Source organism: Panthera tigris, chromosome A1, assembly GCF_018350195.1.
Source record: "Panthera tigris isolate Pti1 chromosome A1, P.tigris_Pti1_mat1.1, whole genome shotgun sequence".
Classification (NCBI taxonomy): domain Eukaryota; kingdom Metazoa; phylum Chordata; class Mammalia; order Carnivora; family Felidae; genus Panthera; species Panthera tigris.
In genome coordinates, this window is record NC_056660.1 from 118,309,721 (window position 1) to 118,322,209 (window position 12,489).

General features: G+C 42.4%; 1 protein-coding gene and 1 non-coding gene across 8 annotated transcripts in view; one reads left to right on the plus strand and one right to left on the minus strand.

Annotated features, from left to right (window-relative positions):
- The window catches only part of ARHGAP26 (Rho GTPase activating protein 26), a 424,049-nt gene that overhangs the window by 357,919 nt on the left and 53,641 nt on the right, over nt 1-12,489 (plus strand). The window lies entirely within an intron of this gene.
- LOC122232309 lies at nt 4,814-4,918 on the minus strand. The gene has a single exon (XR_006209642.1). It is a non-coding gene; the product is annotated as a U6 spliceosomal RNA (small nuclear RNA).

Below are 12,489 nucleotides of genomic sequence, written 5' to 3' on the forward strand. Positions count from 1 at the left end.
CAGGCAGCTATGATTTTACTACAATGATCTTGATTTGTCATTCTTTGGAATGCAGAGATTCGAAGAGGAAGTTTTCCTCTGTGGCTGAATCACTTTCTGTGGAGGAGGATCTTTCCTCTTAAGAGTGAGGATTCTGATTCTCACCCACCTCCAGGCACAAAAGGTCTCTTCAGACTGTTTTGCCTGAAAAAGTGGTGGCATCCTCCACCTTGGGAAATAATTTGAAAGCAACATCATTTTCCACAAGGGATCCGTTGCCTCCTCTTGTTCCTCCTCACAACCTCTGGGGTGGTTCCAGCCGGGCTCGTTCATGGTTGTTTCTTAGACCACCTCACAACCATCCCACTTACACCTCAGTCTCCTGGGACCACCATGGCCACCACTCCTCCCAGTAACCAGGCCACGTTCCCTTGGCATTTTTAGAGATTGTCACTGATGTGACCCGTATTCTTGTTTTCTGAGTGTCTTCCTGTCAGCTTTTCCCATTCCATAGCCAAGATCTCCTTCACCAGTTTGGAGCCCAGCTGGCCTCACTTGGTTGAGGGTGGAGATTCCTGCCTGATGACCCATCTGATTTTTATTGGATAAATGTGTTTGGTTATTAGCAGTTCTTTTTTTTTTTTTTTTTTTTTTTTTACATAAAAATTGCTCAAGGCAGCCCTCACACTTCATGACCCAGCAGGATTTCTTTCCCAAGCAACAAGGCTGTCAGTGCCACTTGGATCTCTACAGCCTGTCAGCAGAGGGGGTATGGGAGGAGGCGGGGACAGGACATCGTTCAAGTCCTTAGCCACATCCCTGTTTTCCAGCATAGTGGAAATCGCAAATGGAAAAATGTTTTCCTTCACACACGTTGTTTTCTTTCCTCCTCGATGAGCTAACATCATAAAGGTTCTGTATTCTTTCTGTCAACGAATTAATATTGCTAAACAATCTCAATTACCCAAATTTGTCGTGACATAGTAGATGATAACTAAAGCCTTGGGGCTTAATTAAACATAGAAATAAGTGAATTTAATCTGAATTTAGCTGCTCTGACATGGCTCATGGCACTGTATCTTATAGGTAAGTTGGTGTTAGGCATTTGTAAATCTCGAATTTTTGATCCAATCTTTAGGGAAGGAAATAGGCTTAATATTTTGCACATGGCTTTTAGCACTTTCAAGCCTATGAGGGGACTTTGAAGGAACTTCAAGTTGCCATTTTTGTCCCTTAGAATTAGATTTGGAATTATTTCTCTCCCTACATGTGTACTTTGGGGAAATCTTATCGGTAGATTCAGATCCTAAATGGAGTAAATTAAAATCATATTAAAGTGCTCCTTTTTAAACCTTTTTGGTCAGTCTGGAAAGCAGATGCTTACTTAGCTAGGAACACATCTCTAGTTGGAAACAGCCTCATGATCTTATTTTTCACCCCTTCTCTGCATTAAGTATCTAGAAAACCATGCAGGATCCAGTGTAGACTTCCTTTGCTCTCAGCTACGTAGGTCTTCCAGGGTAGGGGCTTAGCCCAGTCAGGTGTTCAGGGTCCCTGGTACGACCTGAGAGCCTGTTAGATATACCCACTTTCAGGCTTTACTGCAGACTCGCTGGATCAGCCACTCTGGAAGAGGAACCCGGGGCTCTGTGTTCCAACAAGCCCTGGAGGTGATTCAGATACATCCTGAAGTGTGAGAACCACAGGCATAGAGCTCATGGGGCGGATGGACTTCCACAAGAATAAACATAGAATTTACTTCCTTGTAAAGCCTGCAGGACCACGCCTGCATCATCCCTAGCACTCTGGTTGTCCCTGCAGTGATGACAGTAGAGGGGCTTCAGAACACCCTGCCTCTGGCCTTTGAGATTAGTCACAACTTGTGAAGCTGATGACTGATGAGTTTGCTTCTCAGAGGAGCCCAATTAGCTCACCAGGGCTGCACTTTCCAAAGCTGAGGGAAGCCAGCCTGCGGCTTTGCAAATGCATGCTTTTTGGTCACAAATCAAGAAAGGGTCGGTGCACCAATTAAACCAACAGATATTTTTATTGAGTACCTACTGTATGTGTAACACGAGAAGATGAAGACCTTTGCATCGAGAGGAAAACAGCTTGGAACATGGTAGATGACCATTAACATGTATAGGAGATTTGAGACTTTTAAATCAGCATTCCCCAAATTGGTGCAAGGAGGAGGGGGACAGGTGGGGAAGAGTAGGAGCTGAGTTGCATACAGTTGAACAGATTCTTGTCTCGAGGACTTTTGAGCCACTAAGATGTCCATTGTGAATCTCCCAAAGGGCATGTGTTACACCACGTTTCCTAAATGTATTTGACCTTAGCACATGCTCTTTACGGCACTTCTCTTTAGCCTCTTAAAACTGTAGTCTATAGTTTAAGAAATGCTTTTCTATGTGAACACTCTACTTTTGAGGGGGGAAATGTATTTTTCCTAATGGATGGTACTATTAGGCAACAGTCCTTCTGTAGAGCATTTATGGTTACAAATAGCTGTCTGAAGGCTGACATGGGCTATATCATGTCCGAAAAGCTTTGGGATCTGGTGTAAGGAAAAACCCACGTGGCCTGGTAGTGAAGCTTTGGCCCTGCTGTTTCCTGTCAACTTGTGCAATTACTTTCCCTCTCTGAGCTAAACCTCTTCTGCGAAATGGGAATAATAACAGTAATAAAAATAATTGTAGTAATAACAAGACTTACCTTCAAGGTTGTTGTGAGGGTCAGATGAATTAATGCCTGTATAATTAAGTGGCTAACAAAAATTGGTTTTCTTTTATGCTAAGCAAAAACTGGTTTGCTCTTAGACTGTTGCCCTACTATGAACAAATCCTTACTATTGATTTTTTCCGGTGGTAACAGTAGACACTCAGTGTTTATTTTTTTGTTTGATCCTGGTGTGACACAAAGAACCCATATTAAAAATAATGAGGTAGTTTTAAAATAAAACACCTAAAACTAAGTTAACTACAAATAACCAAATCCCCTGAAAGCAGTCAAAGCACTCCTCGTTCAAGACTGGCTTCAAGCTGTTTGCACAAAGTCAGCAGGCTCAGGTGTTTACTCTCCAGAGTCTTGTCAAGCCATCTATCTACTCCCATTGTTTCTCTGTTGGGTGGAGCCAATTGGAACGATACTAATTAGAGGAGAACCTAATTGCAATCCTGAGATTTCACTGGGGGATAATTTAGCCTCAGGAATTCCTTTCCAGCCTGTGACTCTGTGTAAATTTGACTGTCATTGTGACAAAAAGAAAAAGAGTTTCTAAAAGCATTCTGAAATTCTGCCTCTTAGTCATTCACTGCATTGGTTCTATCGGGTTCTTTTAGTGCCTATTAGCTTCTTTCCCAAAGAAGCCGTGGAGCTCTTCCCAAGACATTGCTTCAGTGTTCCCTTCAATAGTCCTTACAAATTGGACAGGTGATGGGGGTGTGCCTGGGTCACTGTCAAAAATGTGCAGTAAAGGAATAAAATAGTTGCTGTACAGACCCCCCCCTTACCTCTTTTTGCCTTAAGTGAAGAAGCTGTGTCTTCAGAGGGAGCCAAGATGATATTGTCCACAAAGAAATAAATGCGAAGATGTCTGCCCAAGGATAATGTATTAGAATCCTAAGAAGAAACATCAGCACCATGAAAATAGCATAATTCAGGGATGGTTTATTTATAAAGGATTGGAGGCAGGAAATTCATAAGAGATAGTACAGTAAACCAGGGCTAGTCGCACCCAACCAGTTATCATCCTTAGGCTGGAGGGACTTGCATAGAAAATGGTGGCCAGACCCGAAGCAAAGAGAGGTCTATAGAGTCAGTCCCTTGAGAGGAATTTTGGTCAAGGGGCTCACCCATGTGCAGACAACCTCTCAGGGAGACAAGGGAATAAATACCTTGGCTCTCTCCTTTCTGCTGGTGATCTCTTGCCCGAGCTCCCCCCCTTGATGGCCCCAACAGGAAGCCAGAGGGTGCAGGATGTAATCCGTGTTAGTTAGCTCTTAGGGAAAAGAGGGCAGGAAGGACAGTGGATGTTCTCCAGTGCATATGTATATTGTAACACCACTTATAGAAGCCACAGTGTGGGACCTGAAGGGATAACCATCAGTAAAAGACTGCCAAAATAAATCCCGGAGTATACTGCTAACCAGTACAGCAGAGGAATGAAGGAGTTGTATTTGTGCTGGTATGAATAACCTTCTAAAGTCCATTAAGGGAAAAGCAGGGTGCTGTGTTTCTCAGCCCAGGATGCACATTAGTATACCTGGGGAACCTAAAGTAAAAAAATGCCAACACTCCTTTCCCGGAGCCTCAGAGTTAATTGGCCTGGGGTGGTATCTGAGTTTTGGTATCTTTCTTAAACTTCCATGGTGGTTTTGATATTCAGCTAGATTTGAAAACCATTTGTGTGCGTGGTATAATCCTACTTATGTGTAAGACTCCAGTGATATATACACCTGCAGGTATGTGTACATGTTTGTAATGTTTCTGGAAAGATATAGGGGAGTGAATCTATGCGGTTGTCTCTCATAGAGGCATGTGGGACAGTGGCCTTTGGTGCAGGGGACACTGATGTTTCTTTTCAACACTACCCGTTTGTAGTATTAGAATTTTTTTTAACGTGTGCATGCCTTGATTGTTCCATTTCGAAAACCCAGAAGTAGATTTTCTCAGTTTTAAAATCACCATTTCATTTTTTTCTTAAATTTATGAGGTACATCTTTGTGCGAAGGATTTTTTTAAATGTGCTTTAATTTCCAAGTTTTATTGAAAAATATTTGGCACACGTCACCATGTAAGTTTAAGGCATACAGCATGATGGTTTGATTTTTAAAATAAGAAATGCTTTACAATCTGTGTGTCATTTTTGCCCAGAGGTCATGCTAATCTTATCCTTATTATTCGAATTTTTAGTATATGTGCTGCCAAAGTGAACAGAGGAATTTTGTGAAACTTTTAAAATTTATTACATCCTCAGTAACCAAGGATGTTAGACCCTGTTTGAAGAATAAGACCTATAACAAGAAGGTATAGCTTTTGGTGAGTTTCAGTGAAGTCAAGTTTTCTTGAATTATTATTTCAATGGCCAAATGACTCTTGTCCAGGGCTCCAGGTCAGGTTAGAAAATGGTAACTCTTCAGGCAGGAGAGGAAATTTGTCTCAAGGAGCTAGGTAAAGTAGATGGAGTTAGATCCCTGCATCTGGCCTGATTTCAGATTTCTTACTTATTTGAGAAGCCTAACTTAAGGAAATCAGAAAGTCATTTTTTATGTTTACTCATGAAGTCCTCCACCGTCTCCTAAACCAACATTGTGAAATTTAAGTAGTTCAATTTTCTTGTGCTATATATAGTTCTCTAACCTGATTTTCATCTGTCATTCTCCATCTGCTCTCTCCCCCAATTTCCTTTAAAAGCCCCATTTTAAAGCAGAATATATAATGGAAAAACCTTAACTCTTGACCTTTATGGAGGTACACTAGAGTTATTCCATAATAATTAGCAGTTGCCCTGGTAACCTCAGACACACTGCTTAAATCACCTGTATTCATCACTACCCCCTGCCTTCTAGCCAGTAGGATCACCTGCTTCAGGCTAATGAAAAAAGGAACAATTATTTTTATAATCCTTTTCAGCTTTTGTTGTAGGAGTAGGAGCAGTGATACTGTTTGTGATTACTTGCACTCAAAAGAGATTTTGTTGTTGTTCTAGTGACTGAAAGCAGTGACATAGAGAAATCATCTTGGGTTTTGAGCAAGTTGGCAAGCTCTACTCAGTTTATTTTGTTCACTGCTGTACTCCCAACCTTAGAAGACGTAAGCAGGTACAGCTTGCAGATGAGAATCTAAGAGTCGCGACACTTAGGGATATGATGGACAATGACATTGGCAAGGCTGGCGCCATGCCACGTCAGTCATCCCTCACAAGGATGATGAAAACCCACTAACTTCAGTTCTTGGACTTGAAGAATACTGCTTGAAAGTTGGAAAACCCAAAGCTGAAGCACAAGAGAGATTTCTTATCTAAAGCAAATGTGTTGACCTCAATTCTGTCTCTGAGGAAGCCTGTATCCTCCCTTAACTTCCATCCGCCGCCGTGCCTTACAGCACAGACTTAATGATAGGAGTGCCATGGAACTCTTGGCTTCCTCTGGGGGAGAAACAGCCCCCACACCCTCACACATCCTCTTTCCCATTCTCCTCTCGATCCTTTGTGTGAAAGTGGAATTAGAGGAAATATGTCCTTAGTCATCCCATGGCAGTACTTACAATGTGCAATTGTCACAGTGAAAATACACTGGCAGGAGATCAAGAATCAAGAAGTGGAGTCATGGGAATCCTCGACACACTAATCCAGTAGAGACAAGATCCACATGTTAGTGATCGACATGCCCAACATAATCATCCCAGACAGTAGTTAGACCCAGTTCTGTCCCAAGGGAAGACTGCAAGTGAATAATTACTATTGGAAGAACACCTACCAAATGCTCTTACTCGACCCTCTCAATTTTCTTAACTCTCACTGGAATGCAGACCTACCTTTATCTTATGTGTCCCTTTGGTATACCGCACCACCAGTTGAACATGGGCTGCTGTAGCCTTCTTGCACCCTACAGCCCTCACAAATATCAGCCAGAATCAGCCAGATCTGACAGACCCTTCCCAGTCAGTTAGCAAACATACACTAAACACCTACTGTTTAAGACACTGTTGCGGGCACTAGGAAAGAGACGAGCAAATACTCTGCCCTCAGATCTCTTACAGCCCAGATGGTAGAAATCAGCTCTACATACATAGGGCAAGTTTTGCTGCCAAAATGAGACAGATTTTAAGTAGTAAGTGAGTGGCTTGGTCATTCACTTAAAAATATTTATGGTGGGATGAATTGCCTTTGCAGTTTATGTTGTGTGGGCAGGGTTTCCAATAATCTCTCTACTTCATTTTCTAGATCTACTTTGAAGTTTGTAATTTCCTTGTCTGCTTCAGTCCAGTTTACTGAAAGTGGGGCGGGGGGGGGGGAGGAGTGGTAGTTTTACGAACCAGCTTTTTTATTCTGTTAGCCAAGAGACTGCCTATGGCTGAAAATGCCGATTGTCACTGTGCTGAGAAAAGAAAATACGGTGCAGCGTCCCAAATGTTTGTTTGTTTGCTTGCTTGTTTGTTTTTCACAGTAGTCTCTATGGATCTACATTTAAGATGCCATTTGGGGCGCCTGGGTGGCTTAGTTGGTTAAGCATCTAACTTCAGCTAAGGTCATGATCTTGAGGTTCTTGAGTTTGAGCCCCGCGACAGGTTCTGTGCTGACCACTCAGAGCTTGGAGCCTGCTTTGGATTCTGTCTCCTTCTCTTTCTGCCCTTCCTCTGTTCGTTCTCTCTCTCTCTCTCTCTCTCTCTCTTTCTCTCTCTTTCTCTCTCTTTCTCTCTCTTTCTCTCTCTTTCTCTCTCTTTCTCTCTCACAAAAATAAACATTTAAAAAAAATTTTTTAGTTTAAAAAGATGCCATAAGCATTTTTTAAATTTTTTTTCATGTTTTATTTATTTTTTGAGAGCGAGAGACAGAGTGTGAGTGGAGGAAGGGCAGAGAGGGAGGGAGAGACAGAATCGCAAGCAGGCTCCAGGCTCCGAGCTGTCAGCACAGAGCCCGACACAGGGTTCGAACCACGGACTGTGAGATCATGATCTGAGCCGGAGTCTTGACACTCAACCGACGAGCCACCCAGGCTCCCCTAAAGATGCCATAACATTTAAAATTTGAACTATAAGAATGCTGGAGAGAGAGAAAAAATATTTAAAGGAACAAAAAGTTGGAATTCTGTCATTTGGTTGTGTTGTGTTTTGAAGCCTCCCTACCCCCAACCAGAATTTCTCATTAGGACTCTTGGACTTTTTTTCCTCCCAGATATCTAGCTTACTAATACTTATGACAAAAATATAACAATTTCTTGTATAAAGCAGTATCTTGTTCAATTGAAATTTAATTCATAACTTGAAGGATTGTTTTCTCTACTTGCATGGAAAAGGAGAGTTCTTGGGAATTAGTAGTTCTTTAAATTCTGAGTCAATGAAAAATAAGTGAAGAAGTTTTGCTACCTAATTGTCATGCACCAGCCAAGTAACTGTGAAGGAGTGCAGGTTCTTTTTTTCTGGTTCTTTGTCCATAAGGAAATTCTAAATTCTCCCTTCTTCACAGACCAGTTATTAAGTTCTGCCTTTAATTTCACCGTGAGTCAATTAGGTCAGATGCCCACAAGCAAGCACTCTGGTTCATCATTACAAAGGAAGAAACTTTCCTCGTTGTATTTTTCTTTGCACACGTGGCTGATTTTTCCAGGCTTTTCTTCTGCTTTTAGAAAGACCACCTTCTGGCGTTTATTCTTTTCAAGGTACACTTCACTAACCAATTCCAGTGGCATTTCAAAGGGAGACTTAGCAAACCTAAGTTGAGTTGAGATCTTGGATACCACTTGGTCTGCACTGGGCCATAGAGAGCTCTGTTAGCCATTATCTGTATACCCCTGTGGAAACTCAGCCAGTTTGACACCTTATTCCTCACTTGTGGTGTGCCTCATACCAGAAGGTCACCATATATCCCACCAAATTAGGCACACCTTGGGAAGAATTAGTTCTCTGTGTACAAAATGTTCAGTGGAAACCTAAGGTGCTCATCGAGAATATGAATATATAATCAGTACGTTGGGCCCCCAGACCCCAGGAAAGCAATGCGATTTCAGGCAGAATCCTCTTCGTGCACTGCCACAGCGTTAAGCTTTGCTTTTACTCCAGATTCATCAAGAAATAAAAGAATTTGTAGTAAAAAAAAAGAAGACACTTTGTCTGCTCAGACAACCTGACCTGAGTTTTGCTATCTATAATGATGTCCCCCGCATTTTTTTTTTTCTGGAGAGGATATGACCCTTTAAAGACTGCTTACATGTGCATCACTGTGGGACTGCCTTTGCTCCATGTGGTAGCTGTGAGACCGGAACCTGTGCCTCTGCAAAGCTGAGGGTACAATCAGGACTCCCTGCTTTGGTTTTGTTGAGTAGGGTATACAGGTTGAGATTTTTGGAGGCTGGGTAGAAAAGAGGAAGGAGAAATGATGGAGTTGTCAGTTGGGGAAGAACTGTGGGGGAACAGAACTATGTAAAAGAAAATCTGAGGCACCCACGTGGGTCCGTCAGTTAAGCATCTGACTCTTGGGTTTCAGCTCAGGTCATGATCTTGCGGCTTCATGAGTTCAAGCCCCACAACGGGCTCTGCGCAGCTGCTTGGGATTCTCCCTGTCTCTGCTCCAACACTCTTGCTGCCTCAGTTGCTCTCAAATAAAAAATAAATAAAATGGAAGTAAATCTTACGGAGTTTCTCAGATGTGCTCAGAGATAGGAATCTTCTTCCAAGTCCTCTCATGAGTCTTTTTTTAATTTTTTATGTTTTTTATTATATGAAATTTATTGTCAAGTTAGTTTCCATACAACAGCCAGTGCTCAACCCAAAAGATGCCCTCTTCAATGCCCATCACCTACCCTACCCTCCCTCCCACCCTCCATCAACCCTCAGTTTGTTCTCAGTTTTCTCTTATGCTTTGGCTCTCTCTCCCACTCTAACCTCTTTTTTTTCTTTTTTTTCCTTCCCCTCCCCCATGGGTTTCGTGAGTCTTTAGTAAAACGAACTTTGCGTTATTCAGTGTATCACAGTGTTACATAGGCCCTGGGACAGACTTGAGTTTGTATCCCAGTTTCACTGCTTACTAGCTGTGTCGCCATGAAGAAGTTGCTTGTTGCCTCATCTATTTAACAGGAATAATAATAGTATCTACCTTGTAGGGTTGTTGTGAGGATTAAATGGAGTAGTTTAAATACTTCCATGGCTTCTAGATAGTAAATGCCCATTAAAAGTTATCTGCCATAATTGCCATGAGAGTTGTTATTTTAACAATACCTGAGGACATGAAATGTCTTTGGAGGGAGCCCTGAGGTGCTTTCGGATGGGCGCAGGGTGGGAAGGCAGGCTGCCTCCAGGACTCCATCATATCCAGTTCCAAAGGGACACAACCTGTCTCACATGGACCAATCCCAGAGACGCGCCCAGCGGTGCGCACTGAAGTACTCTGAGGAGCCAGGAGAGCTCACGCCTTCGGTCACTTCAGAGGATCATGGGAGTATGGAGCAGAAGCACAGGCCAGAGATCGGTAGATCCACTTGGACGAAAGCCAGGACCAAAATGAAGCTGAGCGGCTATCTTTGCGCCCCATCACCAGCCTTCAGCCGTCTGGTGGGTCAAGGTGCATCTTTGCCCCCCCATGGCTCTGCATCCATGGCGTTGGAGTACCATGACCCCTTATAGCCCCAGTGTGGCTCTCCCCTGGATTTCATCTTGTGCTTCTACCTAATTCTCTGCTTCCCAGTACTGTTTCCTGAGAAAGAGAGAGTCTGACTGAGTTCAGCTTTGCTCTGGATGCTGTCATTGGCTGGGGGGCACCTATGGGCCAGAGACCCTGAGGCAGGTGCTTCTTTGGTTTAATCATTTATGGCCAGAGGGGCTGGGTTACACAACCTTTCAGCAGGAACTGAGCAGGAAGCAGCTTCTAAGGTTGCCACCTTCAAGGTGTACCTTATTCTGGACCCAGTTATAACACACGTGACTCCTAGATTTCCCATCATCCAGTATTTTAGAATGTAGCTCTTCACCTGTTCGTTTAACAAAAGTTAATCGCTAATGAGGCAAGATACAGAGAACTTAGGGGAAAAAAGACAGAGGCTATAGTAATACAGAGGCCTGGATAAAAAGCAAGCCACGTTTCGTACCCAACAGCCCCTTGAGTTGACGTGTATATGACAATACAAACAGTAATTGATGTTTATAATCCTCATGTCTCAATAAAGTAAACTCCATTTGGTATAGTCTGGTTTTGAAAGGTAGGGGAAAAATGTGCTGTATCTTAGATTTCAATGGTTATAATAAAATCATGGGTCCAAAATTATTGATTTTTTGGTAGAGTGATTGGAAACCTTGTTGTTCACTGATGTAGATTTTATGTCATAGTTCTGGTAATAGTGTGGGGAAATGCGGGGCACAGAGGATTAGAACTAGGTTGACCATAGTATTTTCTTAGGGGTTTTTTCTTCTTCTGGAAGAAGGGTTACTACTCTTTCTTGCCCTTCAGATTGATGAACAGCCCTGTTTCCCACAAGGAGAAAGACCCGTTGCCCTGATCACAATTATGCACAGATAGAGCAATACTAGAGAGGTGGCTTCTTGGACCCCTTTTTCCTTTCTCTGGTTCAAGGTGTTCCAGACTCCTGCAACTAAAGTATTCCTCAGTCACTCAGTGAATTACTGAGCGTCCTCAGGATGTAAGCACATCGTGTTAAAGATGACATACATTGACATAGTGCCCTTAATAATGAAAGGTAAAAGAAATAGAAAATATATTCCTAAGTTATTAATATATAACATACAAACTATAAAACAACATGGAGGAATTTAGATGCTACAGGATAAAGCGCTGCTGAAATTCCCTAACCGCAAAGATGACTTTAAGCTAGGATGGTCGAGGGAGGCTTTGTGATCAACTTGGCACTTGAACTGGGTCTTGAAAGGTGGGTTTGGTTTAGACCAAAGTTACCAGGAGTATGCTGGGCATGGGGAACAGTATGGAAAGACCCAGAGGCCGGAACATAAAGGGCATGTGCAAGGAGCAGCCCATAATTGACTTTGTTTGAACATATGCTTTTCATCTATAGTATTACAATTGTTTTGTTTCTTATGTCAGTATGATTTTTACTTCTTTGGGCACCAAAGCAGGGAAAGCCTATTAATGTTGTCTTCCCATTCCAGGATTCCATGCTAGTGAGATCCCAGTAGAACATCTTCAATCGATTTATCTTGTGTAATTGATCTGCCTGAGACGTTCCCCACTTTCATCACAGTTTTGCTTCACAGTAAATAGACTTCACCATCTGGAACTCTTCTGTATTTTTTTAGCATGGATTTTCTTCCACAAGGGCCTGTTTTCATTTCTAAGTGTCACACAAGGACCTACAACATTCTGCTTCATCCTCTTTGCTTTGAGCTTTACGTTGTAAAAAGCCTGAAAAACAGGTCTGAAAATAAGCTGTATTCTTCTTGTCTGTTACAACACAACACTAAACACATCAGACAAATTCTGACACCTTCAGCTTTCAGCAGGAGCTGTTTACCTTGGAGTCAGGCTATACCTCTAAGAGACTAACTCTGGGCTCAGGGAGGGCAGAACAGCTCAGAGACAGTTGTGACAGGCCGGATTCATAGTGGGCTTAATAAGGAGAGAGTATAAATAGCGATCACATAGCTTTACAGAAAATTCCTGCTTATTTTTACTCCTTAGACAGAGTTGCTATGTTTAGCCTTTAGTTACTGTGCTAAACCTGCTACAGTGAGCCTAGTGTTTATTTTCATTTGGATTGATAACATCCATTCTCTTTCTCAAATTTTAGGTGAATTAGAGGAACTGCATCCCAGCAATTCAGC